Raw genomic sequence first — 24438 nt, 5'->3', positions numbered from 1 at the left:
AATAGTGGTCAATATATTTAACATATTTTGATTAAATAATTATAAACCTAATTAATAATGATGTTATCAGTTACAACACTTAATGAGCCACATGACTGGACATCATAGGAAGCAAATCAATAGTTACCTGTGGCTAATAACAGATTTCTGGAGACATAATCATATTTACTTAAGTCTATCCCTGAGATAGCCTTACAAATAGTGCTCAAAACTGGTGACATGTTGGAGAAATGTTGAAATTAAACCAATTACATTAAGTAAATATATACTCAAACATGTCATAATTTTGTATAAAGTTACATCCTATGTATCAAAATGTATTAACAGCTATAGTTTCCATGTGATGATTTTCATATGCAGCTAAAACTCAGGAAACATAGTTAAGTGATTTACGAGATATGATCAAAAGATAACTGTGAATGTTTAAATTAAAAAAAATTATTACAGCAAAAGACACATCGCCATTAATCTCTCTCAAAATACTCCCCCTCGCTTCAAACACATTTATCCCATCATTCTTGCCACTTACTGAAGCAGTTCTGGAAGTCCTCTTTTGTGAAGGTTTTTATTTCATCCTCCATCATGACAACGCTCCGTGTCACACATCATTTCTGGCATATGGTAATTTCTCTCAAATAAAAACATTACGGTGTGTCCTCACCCACCTTATTCACTGGATCTGGTACTGTGTAACTTCATTTCCCCAAAGTCAAAATGATACAAGACATGGAGGTAGTCACAACAGAGCAACTAAAGACACTCACGAAAGAGGACTTCCAGAACTGTCTCAGAAAGTGGCAACAACATTGGGATAAGTGTGTTTGAAGTGAGGGGGAGTATTTTTGAGGGGGGTTAATGGCAATGTGCCTTTTACTGTGATAAATATTTTATTTAATCATTCACTGTATTTTGTGATCACACTTCATATTCAGGTAGAAAAAGAAGAGAGACCATTGGCTGGAGAGTCTGAGAAATCTTAGCTAATAAACTCATCTTGAACAGACCACAAGGACAAGGTGGGGAGGTATCTTCCTAGAAGCTAAGCTGGCTCTGTGTCATTGCAGTGTGGGCCGTGGAGTACTAAACAGTTTTGAATGCCAGCTGAACACTTAACAGTTGTACCTGGTCCATCATCTCACCTCTCTGTGCATCAACTTCTCATTTATTATATAGAGAAATAAGAATGCTTATCACAGATGGTGATATGGTGAGTTTTTGAAATTTAACAGAGGTAATTAGAGAATGAGCTTTTTTTTTTTTTTATTAACACAGTAATAAGATGTTTTTAGTGGAACAAAATCAATCCTAGGTTAAATGCTGCTCTAAAGTTCCCCTAACAGATCATAAAAGCAATTTCAGAAGAGAATGCTGATTCCGGCTAGTGTAACTGTGGGTGAGGATGAAACCCAACAGTATACGGGAATATAACAAAAATCCATAACTCTATTATCTAAAAACAGAGTTTGACATCTAATAAAAAATTACCAGGAACACAAAAGTGCAGGAAAATATGATATATAGAAAAGAAAGAAAATAATAAATAGAAGCAGATTTTGAATTGACAAAGAAAATAAAAGTAATAGACATAAAAATTAATTGAGATTTGTTATAAGTATGCTTCATATATACATGAAAGTAAAGGAAAACATGGACATGAAGAGAGTATGAATTTTTTAAAAAATCTAAGTCAAAGTTCTACAAATTAAAAATGCAGCATATGTGTAAAAAAAAGCAATGTCTGGAGCTAACAGTAGATCAGGTAACCCTGAAGAAAAGTTCGATGAATTGAATATACAACAATAGAAATTATCCAAAATGAAGCAGAAATAGAAACAAGCCTGACATAATCTATAGAGAGAATCGGTAACCTATGGGATAGTATCAAGTGGTCTAAATTAAGTGCAATAGAATTCCCAGAAGGGAAGTAGGCAGAACAATATTGAAGAATCAATGGTCTCACTTTTTTTCAAATTTGACAAAAATTATATATACAAAATGCAAATAGCTCAATGAATCTGAACAAAATATTCATTGGAAATAAAATTAAGGCAAATTCTATTTCAACAGTGAATTGTCGAAAACAAATAAAAGATCATTTTAAGATCAGGCAGAAACTAAAGACACATTGTGCACACAGGAACAAAGAGAAAGGGCAGAGTAGATACACTCTGTTAGGTAGATGAAAACAGAAGGTTCATGACTCAACAAAAATAATGACAATATGTATTTTTTATATTTAAAATATATACACCAGTAAATTGCATTTGCGCAATGAACAGCAGGAAGCCAACTGAAACTGTTGAAAGGTGCTCATATTTTAACTGGTGTATTGTTAATAATTTTAAAATTCTACTGATAAGTTATGTTGCAGGTTCTACTGTGCTATTGCAAACAAAAACAGAGAGTTGTAACTAATAAGTCAGACTGGAAATGAAATCACAAAAATACTTGAAGAATCAAAAAGAAATCACACAAATGAAAAAAGGAACAAAGAACAGATAATATGAATAAAACACAAGATGGTACCATACTTATCATCAAAAATACGAATTAAAAAGTCAAATTGGATAAAAGAACAAAGCCCACCATTATGCTGCCTATAAAAAAAACCCACTTTAAATATGAACACCAATAAGTTAAAAGCACAAGGATGAAAAATGATGCTACCACAACCAAGATGTCCTTTAGTAAGTGAATGGATAAACGGTGGCACGTCCAAACAATGGGACAGTAGTCAGCTAAAAAGAAATCAGCTATCAAGCCATGAAGAGACATGGAGGAAACTTAAATGCATGGTACTAAATGAAAGGAACCAACCTGAAAGGGTTATGTGTTGTATGATTCCATCTATAAGACATTCTAGAAAAGGGTAAACTATGGACACAATAAAAAAGATGTGATTAACAAATGAAAATATGTGGTTGTTTTTATTGTTGTGGAAAAGAGAGGCCATTTTAGATACCAGTACAGGAAGCACACCACACCAAGGGGTCAAGACAGACAAGACTAAACAGCTGGCAACAGCTGGATCTGCCAGGAGCATGTCCATTCTCTAGTTAATAGTTACATAGAAAGTGGAGTCTTGGTCAATTCCTGAGCTTCTCTGACCCTTATTTCTCCCCAGTAAACTGGGATATTAAATAAACAAAACAAAACAGACCTCAGCAGGTCAAGTCAATAGTAAACATCACTACACCTGTGTAATAGTATATTACTCATCTTTCTAAAATGTATATGAAACCAGAGAGAAAAAGAGAAAAACTTTATTTCCCAATCAATATTGATGTCATATGGCAAACTTTATAGAAATTTATAAAAGTATAAAAGTATGTATATTTGCATCAATTTATCTGATCCTTGTGCCCCCAAGCCATCCTGTGATGCCTCTATGTATATATTAAAAAATAAAAATGTATTAACTGTTTTCTGCACTATCATATATATATTGAATGTAGAAACTGCAAAATATAAATTGGTGTTTTGGGGAAATTGTGGACAATATATACTCATACATATACATATATACAGGTATATTTTCTGATTTGTTAAAAAATAATTTTCAAAATCTATCATAACCCTTTTTTTTCTTTTTTCATTATCTACCTGGGCATCTTTCCTGACTTGGGGAAGTCCTTTGTGTGTATCTTAGTGTGCTGGCAGCGAGGGCATTCAAGTGTGATCTAATCTTTAAAAATTGAATATTCTTCACAGAACTTTGAATGTTGATGGCGGATGCAAAGGTCAACATGGTTAGTCATTACTCATAGTGACATCTGCAGAGTTAAGAGTTAATTGTCTATTGAAGGAGTTTACCTACCGTGTTTCCCCAAAAATAAGACCTAGCCAGACAATCAGCTCTAATGTATCTTTTGGAGCAAAAATTAATATAAGACCCGGTCTGATTTTACTATAAGACCAGGTCTTTAATAAATATAATATAATACAATATAATGTAATATAATAATATAATATAATACCGGGTCTTATATTAATTTTTGTTCCAAAAGACACATTACAGCTGATTGTACGGCTAGGTCTTATTTTCGGGGAAACACAGTAGCCTGTTCTTGAGGGTTGATTTGCCCTGTGTCAGGCAATGTGTTGAGACCAAGGCTGGCTTTCTTCCTTTCCTTTTCTTCCTTCCATCTTTTCTCTTTATTGTTTTTTCAAGCTCAGTTCTCTAGTTTCTAAATGATTTTGTGAACTCACTGATACATTTCCAAAATTTCTTTTTCAGTTTAATTAGCGAGACTAAGTAAGAAAGAACCACAACTGGTACATAAACTGACTAAATTGAGAGTGCCTTCAAATGAATTATATAAACAACATCAAGATACTGTGCTATGTTATATAGAAACTCAATTAATTATTAAATTACAGTTAAAATATTAAACTAAATTATAGTAGGATTTACAATTATATATTACAATATCCAGGCTTTATAAGCCACTCTGGGAAATGGCAGCAAAATATCACTTATAAACCAATAAATTATTTCTAGCATAATTATTAATTTGGCTACTAAAAAGATATAATTGATAAAAACAACTGGACTTTTAGGAGGAAAACAAAATTTAAACAAGAAATATCAATTACATCTATTAGTGATAAAAATTTTTCAAACTACTATTAAATACTAGATAAAGCGTATCTAGTGTTCAATTATGCATTGATGCTACATAAAATACTTTTTAAACTACAAAACAGGAATGCAAAGTCTTAATTTTTAATATGTTTTGATATGAATGCAATGTTTTATCTCTAGATCTCTAATTTGTGTATTTCACAAAAATTGGAATTGTTTCTCTGTGTTAAATTAGGGGGGAAGTTCTTTGGCAAATTCATTTGTACGCTGAAGACATTTCTATGTGTGTTTTCACCTTTGATATAGTTGATGACAATACATTGGTAGATTAAAATTTAAAAAAATACAGAACAAAGAATTCAATCTTTGAAATATTTGTATGCACATGGTTTTGATTTATGCTCCTTTCAACATACTTTTCTCTTGTGACTAAATATATCAATAGTGGAGTATACTCTTGAAACAGACCTCACAACAGAGGTACAATGATTAACTAGCATTAAATAAATGCTTCAGAGGAGAAAATAAATGGATTTTCTATTGTGTGAAAGATAGGTCCCTGAATACACTGACAAAAATCAAACCAATTCTACAATGCTACTCAACTCATAAAAAAGTATGCTGCATATGTAGGGAAAAGAAGCCTGCATTCCAAGATGTGGCCTTAATTCAATGACAAATGTAATGTCATTGTCACTGTGGGTTGCAGTAACATTAGTTACCTCATTGGCATTATTTTACTGAATAGTCCTTAACATTTGCTGATTTGAATGTTATCATGGTGAATCAATACTATTAATAATCTTTACCTTTAACAGTTTCCAATGACTGAAACTGTCAACAATGCAGCTTTTATTTTATAAAACATACCATGCTAAGTACAGGTTCTATTACGTAGTCCCACTAATAAAATGATGCTAATATTTTAAGTAAACCTCACGTCTCAGATTGAGCGTGTGAATAGTCTTATCTCCTCCAAATTTAGAAATTATTAACATCTTCCCATTAATTAAGGTTTGATGAACTCTGGAAAAAAAATGAACACGTTAAATATGTGACACTATCACTGAATGTTTGTAATGCTTTACACACATCTGAAGAATACCACAACCTATACTTTCACAATTTCCATTCAGAATATCAAGTTCGAAAGGAGATAGTATTTATAATATCTAGAGAATCTGTTCCTTTAAAATGAATGATATTTCATAAATTTAAATCTGAGGACAAACATCAAGAGTGTTGACCTGTAAAAGATCAACATGGACCCAACTGTGATGCTTACACATTGTGTGTCTTAACATGACCAACAGGATAAACTATTAAAAGAAAAAGAGTAACTTCTGGAAGGGTGAGGCACCTTGCCATTAAAATCACTGGTTCTGATGTCAGCTGTCTCGGTATGAACCCTGGGTCTAACGATTACTAGTTTTGCAATCTTGACTAACTTCTCTAAATTTTGGTGCCTTAGTTTCCCTCTCTTTAAAACCAGTGTAATGTGTTTACAGATGTTTTGTATTATGAAAAACAAGGTATGTAAGATACGAAAGAGCTCACCAAAAGTGCTTTTAATTACCAAACGGCTTTTGGGAATGTGGAAATATTGAACACTTGAACTTTTGGACATTTTCTCAATTCCTTCCATTTATGTTTCTCTACTTATTCAAATGAAAACATAATAAGATCTCGCTATTAAAAAATGACTTTACAAATAAGTAGGATAGCCTTGCAATTAGATGAGAAAGAAGGGCTGAGGGTGAAAGGGAGCCTAAGTGAACTGATTTCCAGGGAGAGAGCACTTCCTCTGAGAATGTATGTGTCTTGCGATTCCATGTGGGCTGACTGAGCAGTCCTGCCCAGGATTGGTGACTTTGCCCAATGAGGACAGTCAGCCACGCTACTGACCACAGCGTGGACGGCAGGCTGGCCTAGAATCTGACAGTTCCCTAAACACATCTGTCATTTCCTCAGCCTGACAATGCCTGGTGCCATCGTCTTTCCCCACACACACACTAACATACACAAGATACATGAGAAATGCACCATTAACCCAGTGCTAAAACACAGAACAGACCCAGCCTCCTAAATTATCATGATCCTAGAACCTCAGCTGAACTCAAAATATGACAAAATTAAAGAGATCAGCCGTTAGCCAGAGATGCACAGTACTTGGCGGGTGGGGTGTTGCAAAACTTAGGTAAACTCAGTCTTATAAAAGAAGTAGGCTGGTCCCTGACACGTTCAGAATTGGTGAAATATGAATAATCACCTCCTCATCTTATTTCCAGATACAAGAATATGGGAAATAAGTTCAATTTATGAGGGAAAAGAGAAACAAAGCAACGATATACCGCAATATTTATACAAAATATTATAAACATATTCACTTTAATATATCATATGTATTATACATGTATATTGCAGTTATACATATATGCATATTATATGCTATATACATATGAATATAGCATTGTATTCTGGCCATCTATTTCTATATAATAAGTACCCAAATATAATAGTGTGATTTAGGACAATTTGCTAAATTTACTACATTTTGCTTCAAAATTTGACACAATTTTGTAGCAAAGCTAAAGAATTCTATAATAGCATAAAATAAATAATTCCAAAATTAGCATAGGGTGTACGAGGTCTTTACATCAGAAAACTACTAAACATTGCCAAGAGAGAGTAAAGAAAACCTAAACAAAGATGTATGCTACAAACACATGTTGACTCAATTTTTTTAAATGTCAATTAATGCCAATTTAATCTACAAATTCAGTGGAATTCCAATCAAAACACCAAGATATACCTGAGATAGCATATAAATATTGGCTAAAAGAATAAATGGGAAACAGAGAACAAGTATGTGATCAGGACTCTGCAGTTAGACTCCCCATCCTCATGTAAAAGCCCTTACGGATTATCATACGGACATTATACTTTGAAATATTTCTTTAAACGACTCATTACTAGATACTGGTTGGGAGCTGAAATGAGAATACATTGGAGGGGCAATTCATTAACCATCAGGTCACCTAATTTTATCCTAGTTTTAGGACTTTCAATTCCTGTCCAATAGTGCAAATGAACTTTCGATGAACTGTCTTGATGTAAGATTTGTCTGTATCTGGACAGAGGACTGACTAGATCCTCTACCTGAGAAATGGGAGAATGGCTCACTGTCAGAGATACAAAATTGTCTACAGAACTTATTTTTTCTTATTAAATTCTACTGTATCAAAGAAAATATGATCAACCATACCTGTTCTATGCATTTCTACTAACAACTCCCATGCCTAAAAACAAACATTTTTCTAACTTTTCACTATCCTGGCTGTCATTTAATGAGGTAACCAATGGCACGGTTTCCACAACAGAACTGCTGGTTGAAATGTATTTTCATAATTCCTCTTCTACCTGATTGAGAAACGATGGACTAAGAAATATTGCTCACAGGTTATTGTGTATACATTGCACTTCTGATACACGACTGTATTTAGAATTTGACTGGCTCCTTCCTTAATTTTATCTTGTATAAATAATGCATAAGAAAGTGAACAAATATCCTAAAATATATTTGGAAGAGTCCTGAAACAGCAGGAGTTTTAGGATTAAATTTGGTCAAAAAACAAGGTAATTTCGTAACTTTGATCAAAGAAAAATAACATTTCTGAAATGTCTTTTATATGATAGATAGTACCTTTGTATAACTAAAAGTACAAATTCATTGTAACTCTTAGGACTGTACGTTATTTTGATGTGATAATACATTACAGTGGAGTAAGTGTGATAACGACACTGACAGACTCTTAGTCTAATGAAATACAACCATTTCCTCAGTTTTTAACTCACAAATAGCAGATGCCATTCAGAGAAGTTCTGTGAAGCCATATGTACATTTTAAATAAATATTTTTAAAAATTCTCAAAAAGCAATACAGACATACTTTTTTTGGTCTTTATATTAAATAATAGACCATCTGAAATCAGTGTCTTTAGAATTATGTGTTTGTTTTTTTCAAAAGCCTTTTCATTACAAATATTTTCTTAAAGAGTTGCATGCAAGGTCCATGTTTTAATTTTTGAACTTGGCCTTCTACCTACATCACTGAATGGTGATGCATATCTGATCTACACTAGACCAATCAAGTTATTTCTCCAAGTATTTGCAAATAGGATGCTGTCTCTGCTGACTGTTTAAATGAGTAAACTTCAGGGTGGTTTCCTTCCAACCAATGATGGAAATTTAATGGTCTACCAGTTGGTAGAATTGCTAAATTCGTTTTTATTACTACTATCCCTTTAGCATTTTTTGTTCGTTTCTCAAGGAGCAGCCTTTTCAGGACATTATAACCTACTTTACCTTATTATATATAAACTTATCATGAGTATATGTCTTCAATCTAACCTGCTGATTTTTAACTCTCATTGTATTAGAATCACCTTTTGATCTTGAAAATATATCTGTACCTGGGTAGCACCAGTTTCCAAGTTTAATCTCTGAAAGAGATGCACAGATACCGGTAAATTTTAAAATCTCTTCAGATGATTCCTATTTAAGTACCAGTGGTCCAACCATTGATTTCATGAACTTTTGTGGTGTATGTGTACTTCCTTCATGCCACCAAGTGCTATATTGACCTATCAGAAAAGGTACAAGAAATCAGTTAAAGCATACAGGCTAAAATCAAAGACTGGACCAGAAGATAAATAGAGCAAGAAGCTATGGAAACTGAGATGAACCAGCAACTTAAGAAAGGAGAAAAAATAAATAAATAAAATAAAACAAAAACAAAAGAGTTGTATACCAGAAGTTAAATTGCGTTTCTTTTTCTGTGATTTAAGAATAAATTAGAGCAACTTTCTATGCTGACGAAACAGATTCAATTAAGTCAAAACAATCTGATTATGCAAGAAATAACTCTCTTGGGTACTTGCGGAAGAGGACCCCTGGCTTGAGCTGCACGCTTGGAAGAGCCCCACATATTACAAACACAGAAACACAAAAGGGATGGAGACCTCATGAGCACATCTGTCTCAGAAGGGGGCTGGATTCCAGTGTGAAGAGGCCTCAGGTAGGATTACAATGTGTTCATCCATTGTAACAGGGAGAAGGCAGAGATGCGGGTAAATATATGGACAGGTTAACTTATTAGGTAGTTAGAAACCTGTGGTGCTTGTTTTCTGATTATTTTGAATGTGTTTTTTTTTAAATAAATAATTAGTAAATGAATTACTAATGAATAAAATACTGATTATTTTTTTAGAGCTTTCTTACCAAGTTAACTAAAATTTTCTTCAAATCCACACTTTGTTTTATTGTTACAGTCACTTAAGCATACAGAAGAATGACTGAAAAGTTGCATAAATTATTTTGATAAAGTGGAATCAGAAAATATAGGGCCAGACTGACAGGGAGTTGCTGAAGTGATATGAGTGGGAGAGCATCTCTCTTCACATGTGTCTCTCCGGCTGGCACTTCCCAGGTAACATTCAACCTTATCTGTTACTCATTTGTACAGAAACAATGAAGCTTCATTTAAAAGGTGAACACTGAAAGATATGACACATCATTATCAGAAAGCCTAAATCCGTTTGACTATATTATCAGATTAGAAGGCCTCTAATGAGCTAGAGTTCTGGAAGGTAGAAAGACTCCAAAGAGTAAATTATAACAATCTCTTGTCATCATCACCACCACCATCATCACCATTAGGACGAAGAAGAAGGAGAAGGTGGAGAAGTGGGGGCAGAGGAGGGGGAGAGGAGGGAAGAAAGCTGGATCCCTGAATGACTGCAAGAAGCAAAGCGTCCTTTTCAAACTATGACAGCCACTCTGTGCTGCCATTTGAGATGACAACGCACTTACTTTATGTTTGAGCAGTTACACTGATTTGGTAGAGCAGTTTACTCACGGACAATACAACAGTTACCATTCAATGAATAATTATTTTGTTCCAGAGGCCATATTAAAAATCTCAATATGCATTATCTCATTCCATGCTCATTATAAAATGATGTGTTTGGTAGAATTAAAATGCCCGTTTTACAGCTGGACAGAGAGCGCCGGGTTATTTTTCTCAGGTTACATCGCTGTGTCAACTGGGTTTAGAACAGTTAACTCATGAATGCCAACTAGCAGGACGATGACACCCCATGCTGTATAACCCCAGACTGGTCCTGAAGCCACTTACAGACAGAGAAACTGGAGAGAAGAAAAGTGAATGAGAACTGGGCTTTTGAGGTAGAAATTCTGAAAAGGACATAAGAATTGACCACACGAGGATGATAAAATGCTGAAGACAAACTCTGCCTACTTTACACTTTACCTGGAACCAGTGCTTAGACTTAACACAGCTCCACCCAGAGGCTGACTCCAATAACCAATAACCATCAGCCTAATTAGAAATATTTGTGAACAAGTGTTAATGATGTTTATTACAATGAACTTACCTGATGAAATCTTCTAATGCCTGACGGAGGGCTTCACAGAAAATTCAACTGGGCACGATGAAAATAAAATGGACTGTTTTGAAGAATAATCACTTATCCTAACTTAGTTTAACACCACAGGCAGTATTAGCAAACATTTTCCCAGTAGTGTTATTTAGTATTTATCTTCTTTGAAATGTTTGTCTAATTATAATAATGTATTAAATAGTCAGCTATATGGACTGAATTTCAAGGTTAGCAGTTAGATGTCTGACCTAGAAAATTATAGGTTATAAAATGTTCAAAGTGTATTTTAATTTATATCAAAATGAAGTATTTGAATTGCCTCTGAAGCCTGTCATTTCTCATATACAATCTTACTACTCCAACAAAGTATCTGAATAATAAGTCTTTAATGATTATGACATTCTTAATCCTTAATATTCATAGATATATATTACATGTATGATACTTTATATTAAATGAAATAAACTGGCCTACTCCATTACCTGAGTGACACTAATAGCAAGACATAAAATATTAAAGTGAATGTCCTCAGAGAAAGAAACATAGTAGAAGAGGTACTGAAAATATTAGGGATATTTATTTTCATTTACAGGGTACTTCTTAAATTTAAGTCTTCTCGAAATAGAACTTCTTTTGTTGACTATGAAAATAAATTACTGTCTATTAAACAATATGCCATTACTCAGCAAATATCATTCTCTCAATCAAATGTGTAGATATTATAATGCTCAAATGTGTAATGTAAATGAGATGACAGCCAAAACCAAGGTATTCTAAAGCCTTAAAATAGTGTGAAAATAATCCTAAATTAAATAAGATGTAAAATTTAACAGGGTCAAATACAAAGCCATCATTGTCTCCTCCTCTACAGTTTGCTCTAAGATTCTGAAACATCACACATCCTGTGGCATTATCCCAATAACGCCTCATGGAGCAGGTGGATTCTGCCTCCTGTCATAGCTGATCATATCAAGACTGGAATGATGAGCCAGACAGAGCCCCCCAGAGGCTAAACTAAAGGTTACAGACAATTAGTTGGTGGTGAGCATTGGACCTGAAATATTGTCAGAACTCTGGGGCAGTTTGGGTCATTTTGGATGCAATACACTTTGGCTACTGCATGCCCACCAAGTTTTACAAGCATGTCAGTGTGAGACAGAAGCTTCCAAAATAACCTGATTCAAAAAAATCAGCAGAAAAGTGATCACCAGAGAGTAACTGCCTGGAAACTCAGCAATCCGTGACTCACCTCTCATCACCACTGTCCTTTAGACTTGGGCAGTCACGGTAGGTTTCTATTATTGCAATAAATTTACACAATTTAAGAAATAATTATTCAAAGTCAACAAAACACCCAAAAGCAAGATATTAAATTTGATAGCAGTCAATGTGAACAAACTGCAAAATTCATGTAATAAATTTTGTGAAATAGCATTTAAAATTTTAAAGCAGTTCTAAACTAAGCCACCAGTAGCGTCGAATAATGTAATGTAAATATATATGATAAAAATATACTCCATTTCCAGAAGACTAGGCTAAGTAAGTCAAGAATATATTTTATAATCTCTTAAAGAATGGTAAATGTATTTAGTATATTGAAAAAACAGAAGAAATAAAAAACTGATTAATAGCAAGATGCACGAAGACATAAACATATGAAACATACAATAAGAAACAATAATATAAAACTATTAATAATATGGACAATGTAGTCCTAAATATAATCCCTATGATTATCAGAATAATTTTAAAAACAGAGTACACATACTTTTCAAGAACATATATGTAACATTTCCCATAATTGGCTATATGTCGGTTTATAACACTAGCCTCAATAAATTACGAAGGATTGATACTGGTATATGCTTTCCAACATTCATGAAGAGATGCATCAATTTTAAAAGGTTGGGAGGGTAGGGGAATCTCCAACAACTTGGAAATGAAGCAAGCTATTCCAAATAACCAACAGAACAAAATAAAAAAGCAGTCACAAATGAAATTAGAAAACATATTAATCTGAATGGAAACATAATACATTAAAACCCATATCATGCAGCTAAAGAGTTGCTTAGAGGGGAATTTATAGCTTTAACATTAGAAAATTTTAAAAGCAGTAATCTAAAATGTCATTTCAGGAAGCTCAAAAGAGAACAGGAGAGCAACATTCAAGCAATAAAGCAAAATAATAAAGAGCAGAAACTGACAAAATTAAAATCATAAAATGTTAGTAATAAAAAGCTAGTCAAGCATAGTTTTTGTAAATATTAATTAACTCAATAAAACCAACTAATGTTGTTCAAATATAAAACAGAAAGACAATCAGGGGCACTCAGCTTGCTCAGTTGAAAAAGCACGCGACTCAGAAAAAAAATAATCTCCAGAATAGAGCATCACTACAGATACTAAGAAAATATTATAGTCAACTTCGATCAACAAGTTTGAAAGTAAAAATGAAATTAATAAGTGAAAAACATAAGTTAATACTTGACAGAATTCTGAGTAATTACCTTAATAAAATTCAATTGTTTAGTTAAAACTTTCTTACAGTGAAAAGTTCAAGTCCAAACAACTCTTTTACTGAATTCTAAATATTTTAAAGAGCAATAACACCACTATTATACAAATATTTGGAGAAGATAGGAAAAAGAGAAACATTTTCCAACTCATTTTATATCACAATTTTAACCTTAACACCAATCCTGACAAGAATATAACAACAACAGCCACAAAATGGAGATTCATCCTTGTTATAAACGACCGTGTTAAAATCTTCACCAAAATTTAGCACCTCAAATCCAGTGTAGAAAATCAAAATCCAGATGAGAAATTAGAGTGCATAGCAGGATGGAAACATGTTTTTAACATTTGACAATCAATTGATATAATTCACCACATTACCAGGAAAAAAGGAAAACATATATACATTATTACCTTAATAGAAGTATTGCTGCCAGTAGTCATTGCAAGGAACTTCTTATTTAATAAGTAGGTATCTAAAAAAGAAAAAGAAAAAACCGCTTGGTCAATTATCATCTAAAATGAAGCATTGTTTAAATCATTTTCTTTTAGGGGAAAAAAACAACAAGAATCACAACAAAATGCACACTATTGTTATTTAGCATTTTATTGGATACCCTGGCCAGTAAAATAATGTAAGAAAAAAATAAATAGAAAAATAAACATAGGTAAGAAAGAGATCAAATATGTTTTTGTGATGTCAAGATTGAGTAGAAAAAAGTTTTTTTAATTATACAACAAAATAATAGTAATATTAGTGAACTAAAACGGTCTTGATATATTATATATGAATTATAATTGAATTGTCAAAGACAAAGACAGAGAATTTTTATGCAAATCTCATGGAAACCACAAACAAAAAGTCGATAGCAGATAAAAATAAATAAATAAATAAATAAATAAATAAATAAATAAATAAATAAATAAGAATCAACTTAGATCCAAGATGGTGGAGTAGATAAACACTGTGCCTGCTTCCTTTAGTGAATACATTAAAATTACAACTAAATTACACAAAAATCAACCTGGAGAACCTTCTGAACTCGAGCTGAACAGAAGTTTTATAACTAAGGATATAAAAAAGAAGCCACGTCAAGAATGGTAGAAGCAGAAACATGAAACGAGCTGGCCCCAAACCTCTGTGTGGTGGTTGAGAATCAAGAGGGATATCTCAGCCACAGGGACCCCAGCCCCATACCAGGATCCCCAGCCCGGAGTACGGGTGCCAGGAAGAGGAGCCCACACAACATCTGGCTGTGAGAAACAGTGGGGATTCCAGCAGACCAGCTGGAACTGAATACTGCAGGAAATCTAGACATCCACTTAAAGTGTCAACACAGACTCACTCACTTGCAGCCACTCACCCGGAACTCTGGCAGAGGGAAAGTAACTCGGGGATCATCAGAGGTATATGGGGGTCAAACTGAGGTGTGTGGCTGTGGGCAAGGGCTGGAGAACAGTCACCATTTTCCCTGTGTGGGGCCCTTCTCCTATGCAGCTGGAGGGCAGGTGCCATCTTTCCTATGTTGAGCCCTCCCCAATGGGCCAAACTTAATCTGACTGGTCTGGTGAATTCTGCTGTGACCCCACCCCACACAACACCAGAGGCACTTCTTTGGTGAGCAGCCAGCCCTAACTGCATTACACTCTTTCTTGGAAACCTCTCAAGAGTTCATAGGCCCCAGGTGGGCAGTGACTGGCCTTGGTGTGCTCTGAGACTTTTGCTGAGTAGCTCCAGGCTCAACATTGGCACCAAACCACAGTCCACATTAATCTGGTGACCACAGCTCTTCCCACTCTAGTGACTCCCTGAAACCCTGCCACACCCAACCCACGTACCACACAAGGCTTTATCAGTTGCCGAACCTTAAGGGAGCAAGCAGGTGCCAGGAGGCCTCAGGTTTTCCTGGAATTTTGTGGAGCCCCCCAGGCCCACTACTGTTGACAGCCATCCTCAGTTCACAGTGTGGCCTCTCCCACATGCCTCTGGGTGTAGCACAGGCAGCGAACAACTGTGGAACACTCTGTAGCTCCTACCAGGTAGCCCCTGGTCTGTCAGAGGTAGTGGGTAACCTAGGTCCGCACTGAGCATATACTAAATTTACTAACAGGCAAATTGGTATGCATCAAAAGTCACACTCAGATATACATGACTCTCTTTGGCATTTTGTTCGGCTGGCAGGGAAAGTTGACTCAGAATTTTTGGTTTTCTTCATCTATGCAAAGATAAGTAGAAGGCCCTATGCTTCCTATTATTACTTTGTTTTAATCCCAGCTTTATCAAAGAATGATTGACAGGTAAAAACAGTATATATGTAAGCTGCACAATATGATGTTTTGATACATATACAGGTATATACTGTGAAATGATTAAGCTAGCTAACATATCCATCATTTCACACAGGTTTATATAGACATATTTTTTTATGATGAGAATACTTAATATCTACTCTCTCAGCAAATTTCTAACATAGTTCATTATCACGAACTACAGTCACCTTGCTGCACATTAGGTCTCCAGAATCTTTTCATCTTAAAACAAAGTTTATACCTTTTGACCAACATCTCCCTATTTCCCACCCCTCACCCCAATCTCTGGCAAACACCATTCTACTCTATTACTATGACTTAGACATTTTTAGGTTCCACACATAAGTACTTATCTGTTGGTGCCTGGCTTCTTTTAGTGAGTGTAATGCCCTCCAGGTTTACCCATGTTGTCGCAAATGGCAGGATTTCCTTCTTCACCAGGCACGTTACCACTTGTACTGGGTTCTAGCTGTCATCTCATAGTTTTACATTCTCCTTCTACATACTACTCTCTGTAGCAACAGGTATGTAAATCCACCAAAAAACAAAACCAAACAAATAAGCAAACAAAACAAAAAGTAACCTTAACACAACTTTCTTCCCTCACTGCCATGAGCTGCCTTTCTCACACGTTCTGCCAATGTCAGATTATTGAAAAGAGTTAGAAAAGGAAACATCATTTATTTTTGTGTTCCTGGGGATTCCTGTGTTAATGACCAGAGAACCACTGAGTGAGCTGGGGGTGACGCCAGGAGTCTGGGCTCTCAGCAGGAGAGCAAACCCCCATTTTCTGCTCATTGGTGAAGCTCTTCCAACCACAACTGTGCTGGAGTACAGGACCCCATGCAGCCTAATGGACCATGTGGGCTCTGGGTTTCCACACAGTGGTAAAAGCTTCATGATCTTTGATAACTTTTTTTGTTTGTTTGTTTCCTCCAGTTTTCCAACACATTTGTAACCAAGTCATATAAAAAAAATTACCTGGATTAGAAGTATCTAGAGTCCTTTTCCTTTTCCTGACTGGACTTTGATTAAAGAACCAGAATGACATTACTTCCAATCTGGTCATTTTACATCAAGGACTCGGGGACTGGATTCAATTAGAATATGCATATTTCATATGTGATTTAAATTCAGTAAATATTATTACTGTTACTATTATTAGTGGTCAGTACCCTTGTTATCTTATAGAAAATAGGTTCTCCGTTTCTTTTGTCTATTTTCATTTTTATTTATAACTAATACTGTAATTTTTACTTTTTTCAAATGTATTCCTGAACTAATCATTTCCTGAAAACTTTTATAGATTATAGACCATGTAGCTTCAGAGATTTCTAAATATAGAGATTTTCTAGAAATCTGAAGGGATTGAAGAACTTTACTATGAAATCTTTCCTTAAGTTTTCCTCAACGGAAGTGGGAGCCTATGTATTTCTTTGCATGATTAGGTGGAATAATTCAAAAGTTCTCTGTTCTTAAAAATTAGTGTATCCAAGCATTAACTCTTTCCTTCCAAGAAATATCAAAAGAAAGAGTATGATTTATTGCTTTCCGTGCATCTAAGAGAAATGTTTAAATTTCTGGAAGTCCCCCAAAAATAATTTGTTAAAATTGACTAATTATTTTCATACATTTATAGACATAGATACGTAAGTAGATACAGATATACACTTCACTCTGATATAATTTAAGTGATAAAAAGTCAAGATTGCTAGGTTCCCTGGATAACAAAAATAATCCAGAAGCAGTATGCTGAAGAAAACTCAGACGAGAAGTTTATTATTCATCAAAAGAGTAATTAAATGACAAAGTCGATCAATTTCTCATGGTACTACAAAATCGGGCTTTTATTCTATCTTCCAGGCAATGTTTTTAAAAAATCACACAAGTCAGACTACGATTGTTCACTTTTGTAATATAAATGCAGACAAATGCTAAAATCTAGCCCGGTTTTATTGAAAATAACCCTTGCAAATTTCATGATGGGTTATCTCCAGCGACCAGTTTCCTAGGAAGGCATATTTGATACAACAGTTGTCATGGCTGGGTATTAAAGGTAACGTCCAAAGAAAGAGAAGTTAAAACTATTGTTTAGACGGCAGGTTATTGTGAATGCTCGTTCCTGTTATAAAATCCACCTGACTGCAAAGCTGGAAAGCTAATAAAAATGGCCTTATGAACTTTCATAAATCAAAACACACTTACTTCTCTTGCTAGGTTTTTTTTTTTAAACTCATTAAAACCTGGGGCATATTAAAACGAAACCACCTACAGTGACAACGGTGTTTATATAACACACGAAAAAGTCCTTCCACCAATCTAAATGTCTTATACGCTTATACAAACATTTTATTACTGAGAATTACCAAATGTGGGCATTTATGACTGCAGATGTAACAAATGGGCTAGAAAATACATTTACGGACAACTCGCTTAGTTCTCAAGCTTTAGATATTTAAGATCTTAAAAAAAAAAAAAAAAAAAAAGAGAAAAATGAAAAAAAAAAAAAGCTAACTGCTAATGCTATTGTACCCTTGAAGGCAGGAAGTGGAGTTTATGGAGGATGAAATCAGAGTTACTAAATGGTGCAGCGCAACTGTTTTTACTACCTCAGTGAAATGCAAAAGACCTTGATGGGGAACTCAAGAGTAAAAATATAGTGCCTCGGCTATAAGAGGTTTTCAGGAATTCAAGGCAATGGTCTCAATAATGTTTATCCAAATAGGTCATGGTATTCCATAAATCAAGATAAACTGATCTATTCCTGTTCACATTTTAGTCACAGGAAAAAAAGCATTAAGATCCTCAACTCCCTATGTAGTACTAGTAAAATCAGGATCACGTGATGCTTTCTTGTTAAGTATCTAAATTAAGTCCTGTCAAGTTTGTCCAAAGAATCTCCTTGATTAGACAGTACAGTCATCTAACCACATTTCTAAAATCAGGAGTATTTATGTCAAGAGTTAGAAGGGACATTCGGAGTACTTTAAAACACATACATTTGTATGCCAAATTATATGAAGTCCTTTTATTTACTTGAGTCAAACAATTTACTTCCAGGTCTCCTTTTGCCCTGTAATTTTAAGACTGTACGAGATTTGTTGACCTGCTTCTGTCCTCATAGCTCAGCTCTGCACAGGTGCCTTCCTATGCGTCGGTGTACCCTCCACAGTATGAATGAAGCACCACTGTTGTTATTCCCTTGACTCACTTTTCTATTATATCTATTTAATTATGGAAGTAGAATCTGTTTTCCTATTATGTATCCTAATACTTGCTCTTGACTCGGGTACTAACACTTTTTGCTCAGAATATTAACTGTAAGAGATAAAAATTACAATAAGTTTTGAGCATTAAAATAAAGTAAAATTAATGCATTAATTATAGCATAGAGAAAAAATATTTATTCCCAATTGGTTCCTCATAATGCATATGCAGATAGGTTGGGGTTTAGAATTAACATTTATTTTATTATGTAGCTTCGTTTTCCGTAGTTTTACTGGCCTATCAAATCAGATTTCTTTTAAAAAGTGCCTTCTTGGGGAAATAAGGAGAATGAATACAGAGTCTCAGTTTGGAAAGATGGAGAAAGTCCTGGAGACAAATTGTGACATGGTTACAAAACAATGTGAGCATACTTAATACCACTGTACTGTATGCTTGAGGAAAGTTAAAACAGTAAGTTTACGTTACATACATTTTATTACAATTTTTAAAAAGCAGGGTAAAGCATACACTTGTATTAAAACAGTGGCTGTAGGTTTTGGAACCACTTTATTTCACCCTTCATATCACCCTGTGATATTAAAAGATTCTCCTGGCTTTCTTTTACCCAATGGTTGTGAAAACAAAACAAAACAAAGCAAAACAAACAGTTATTAGAAACAGATCTACTATCAGTTCAAAGAGCTATTCTACTTGAGCCCAAGCATTCACATTTAGAGATGTTTTGGAAAAATCAAATTCACTGGCACAATATATATTCATAGTAACATTGGAAGACACCATCTGCAGTAAGGTGGATGTTTGTCATGAACAGGGGAGAATGATTGGGTTTGTTTTCAACTCATAAGAAGAGCAATGTTTGAGTCTATAAATGCAGTGTCCTAAAATAAAATAGACGTACTCTAAAGCAAAACCTGCAGTTGCCAAGATATTGTCACTTCATATTCATTCATTCATTTATTTGTTCATTCATTAATTCACTCATACAGAATTTACCAAGAACCAATATTAGGTGACAGGGAAACAAAGATTAAACTAAGACACAATCATAAATTCACCAATTCCTGTATGAATATTCATCTCCTATAAATAGCTTCTATAACACCAAGGCCTCCTTGATTTTACACTAATGTAAGGAAAATCTCTCATGTATTACCTCAAGTTAGCAGTGAAATAGGAATGATAGTTGTATTTGCCTCATAGGGTTATTATGATAAATAAAGAAGATGACATATACAAATATTGCCATATTGTCTGGCACAAATTTACAGTCAACAAACATGAGCTGTAATTTTCTGTATTAGTAGCATTATTTAATACAGGGTAAAACACGTATCTGTGAGTTTCCAGAAAGGACTAACTCATTCGACTTAAATATTTCTAGCTATGACACAGGAAAAATCGGCAGAGAATTTTGTGAAATAGAAATTCTCAGGTTAGTTAGATATCTTCCATGTTTCCCTAAAAATAAGTCCTAGCCAGACAATCAGCTCTAATGTCTCTTTTGGAGCCAAAATTAATATAAGACCCAGTCTTATTTTACTATAAGACTGGGTATAATATAATATCATACAATATAATATAAAAGATCGGGTCTTGTATAATATAATATAACATGATATAAGACCGGGTCTTATATTAATTTTTGCTCCAAAAGATGCATTAGAGCTGATTGTCCAGCTACGTCTTATTTTCGGGAAAGCACGGTTTTTCCACAGTAATCACTGTTCAAGAGAGTATAAAGATTTAAAAAGCAAGTAATAGGTAGAATTAGGCAGGCAAAGTCTGAAAACAAATGGGCATGTGCCAAATAAAATGCCTAGGACACTAGCAAAGTTACTTTCAAAGTCATTACAGAATGACAAGAAAATCAAAAGGAAGACAAATTATTTCAGGATAGTTTTGAAAATAAGATAGGAATACATGGGATAAATGGTAATTCGATTGGTGAGTTCCTACCTAATTATATAGACATACTCTAAGGACGATGATTAATGAATTAATATTAACTAGAGGAAAATTGCTAATGGCTTGAGTCATTAGTCCATCCTGCTGTTCCATCAATCTTGCTGCTGACCACATTCTACCATGTTTAGCAGTATGTTTTTGATTTTGTTTTTTTCAGTCAGTGGGCTATCTGATACCGAATAAACTGTGGTTATCAAAATTATTTAATTATATACAATAGAAAACATAGTCAGAATCTGAAAATCAATGATAGTTTGCAATGATGGAGCAAAGCTACCATGATGAAATGATGTGGATAAAAATGGAAATTGCTGGACTTGTGTCCAAATATTCAAATGAGAAAGTTTAAGGATCCTGGGGAGGGGAAGGATTTACCTTCTGAGAAGTTATTTATACCCCTTTGGCTGCAACTGGCATCCGTAACAGTACCATTCATTGGGTTATTTTGAGAAATATAAGAGCTATTACCTATAAAATGCTACAACGGAAGCTTGAAACTTTTCCAAACCATGACAAAGAAAAATCATGTAATCCAATTCAGGTCAGGAAGTATTTTAGACCCTCTAAAATTCTATAGTAGTTATAGAATACATTTTAAGAATCTTTGACCTAGGCCATCTTTCATGTTTTATGAATTCAGAATTTTTTTTTTAATTTCCAATATGACCAAAGCATCATGATTGGCAAATATAGTTTTAACTTCTGATTTAGAGTTACATTCTGTTTCTGATTTTTCCATGGGATAAATCCCAGATCATAATAAGCAGTATGATTTCACATGGTATATCTGTATTATTATATTCACAATGTTCCCCCAAATTCTATATCTAATAAAAACATAAAAATATATCCAAGATCGCCGAAACTTTAATTTTCATACACCCTCTCTGACATGATGGCTTGAGGATTAAAAAAGTAATGAGAAATAGAACAAGATAACAGAGCCAAGAAACAGTGGTACTAAGCCATTAGTAAAATAAAGAGGATTCTTAGACACAGTTTTGCAATGGAGCTCTATCTTCAAATCAGATATTTCTAATAAAACCAGTTAAAAATTAAGTTAGCATAAACATATTTTCAATAATGTATATACATTTTTCAGTCAAAAATAAATCGCTTGTTTTAAGGATTATCAAAACCTCTAGAAATACCCCCAAACTTTCTAAAATGATTTTCTATTATAAAAAAAATAATAAAATTTTGGCTTATTTGTAGCAGTAAGGAGAGGTTTGAAAAAAAAAATAAAGAAAAACAGTATTCTTATTCACTTTTTCTTCCAAATGTTGCTTTAGGATAACTTGTCAAGGTTCAAATATATTTTTTTAATGTTTCACTCATTTATATATCTTTCAGCTCAGTCCAGTTAATATTTGGTGGTGCTTGTTGTCTAGGGAGTATGTACCTACAGAGTGGAGGTGGGGGCAGTTAGCGCTTTTTGTAAAAAGCCTTTGCCCTCATATAACACTTTACAAGATCAATTTGGGACATGAAGTCTTCTTATATCCCAAAGGTCAGAAATTACTGGGAAAGCCAACTGTGCTTCTTCTTATGCTTATCCTGACGTCCAGAACAACATATGAAGAAGAGAGCGCTGAACCTATGTTTACATGTGTTGCTGAGTGGGAGTGGTCAGGATAATGACACCTGTTCCTGCCCACTTCCATTCCTATTACCTTGCTGCCCGTCTCAGCTAACAGTACACTATGCAGGAAACATGGATTTCAGTATTGTCTTGCCCTATTCAACTTTTAAAAGGGTTCACAGGATAGGACAGTATTAGGATAAAAATTTAGAAGTTGAACCCAATCACCATGTACACCTGAAGCTAATACAATATTATTTGTCAATTATACCTCCATTAAAAATAATTCCAATTTAGAAGTTGAGATAGCATCAAATATTTGTCTTACTTAGAGGTACAAACCTTAAAACAGACACAAACATTTTAAATATCTGTTTTTGTGCAAGCGAATGCACATATATATACATATAACCATTATGTTAAGTTATTTTTCTTTTTTTCAGATCCTTCCAGCTATGTAAGAAAATTTTAGGTACAAATTTTCTTCACAACTCCAGTGACTTTATTACAGTCATTCCATTTTTTAAATTATATGTCTGAAAACCTTGCATGGCCTCATCTCAAAATTCAAACCTGTATTTTCTACTTGAGCGCAGGATGTTGGCAACTCAGCCAGAGAGCTTCATTGCCAGGACTTGTTATTTATACTTTGACTTGTAATGATGGTGTGAGCATACTAGCTGAAATCTGTATAGCCAATATAATGTCTTTGATTCAGAAAAAACCAAAAGAGTATAATTACATGGTCTGTATTCCAAGAAAACCAGATATTTTTAAACATAAGAAGCAAAAATTAGCTTAAATAATTATATGTCAGGATACATAGTTTCGTAAAAGTTTTGTTTCGACTTTTGCTTCAAATTTCTTGGTCACACTGTGACAAAATTTCTCTTACGTACAAAACGCAGTAATGCCACTTGTTGAAGTTTTATTTTAGATATATCATCAAGTCCTGTGATGTAAATTTAAATTATCACAGAAGAAATACTAACAGTTGATCTATTTGTAACTACAATTTTCCCAGGTTTTTATAACAATCGGTTATGTTTTCTGGGAACCATGGGTTCACAAACAAGTGAAAAGAGAAACATGCAGTTGAGTGTTTTAAGTACTCTACTGCAATAAATCTAGGAACTGAGAGTTGCCATTGCAGAGCAGGTGGCTCTCTCTTCCTGGGTCTGTCTGGAAGTGCTCACCAAAAGAAAAGAAAATTGGGCTTTGCTAAATATGCCAAAGCTAGATAGTTGAGTGAGAAGGTATCCAGGTACAAAGGTTAGTATGTGAATTGTTTTTCAGAAAGAGTTACAATTTCAGCATCGTTTCAAAGTAAGATTCAGGTCAAGTGAGACAGAAGAGACAGATTTGGGAAGTCTATGGAAGATGCTATATGACAGCATCTGCTGAGGAATTTGACTTGTGTGAAATCAGTTGAAGTCTCCAGTGGTGTCCTAAGAACCAGGCTCGCCGTGAGCTGCCCTGACACAGGGCACAACTCAGAACATGTCATGGATTTCAGAGTACTGCTGCTGATGCTCATGTCTGACTTTAGTGACTACATGTGTTGAGTAAAGGACCCTGACATTTATCTGTAACATCACTGCCTTGCAGAACCCACCAGACAATCACAGCAAGTTATGGATCCAACTATGGATACCCTCACTCAAGTTCAGGCACTTTCCAGTACATCACAGAGGAACACTTGATTAATTTGTAACAAGTATAGATATACATTAACAAACCTTGTTGGGAATTACGATTTCTCTTTTCACTAGAACGCCCTGCTTGAATAA

At 34.3% G+C, this 24438-nt stretch overlaps 1 long non-coding RNA gene across 1 annotated transcript in view; it reads right to left on the bottom strand.

The window, feature by feature from the left end:
• The window catches only part of LOC141573126 (uncharacterized), a 546728-nt gene extending 532687 nt beyond the window's left edge, over positions 1–14041 (bottom strand). The window contains exon 1 of the long non-coding RNA XR_016021212.1: positions 13978–14041. This is a non-coding gene — a long non-coding RNA (uncharacterized LOC141573126). The remainder of the gene's footprint in view (positions 1–13977) is intronic.
• Positions 14042–24438: the final 10397 nt, after the last annotated feature.

This window comes from Rhinolophus sinicus, chromosome 4 (assembly GCF_057876585.1).
Source record: "Rhinolophus sinicus isolate RSI-liver-muscle chromosome 4, RSI-T2T, whole genome shotgun sequence".
NCBI lineage: Eukaryota > Metazoa > Chordata > Mammalia > Chiroptera > Rhinolophidae > Rhinolophus > Rhinolophus sinicus.
The sequence above is the reverse complement of the archived record's forward strand: the minus strand, read 5'-3'. Positions and strand labels throughout refer to the sequence as shown.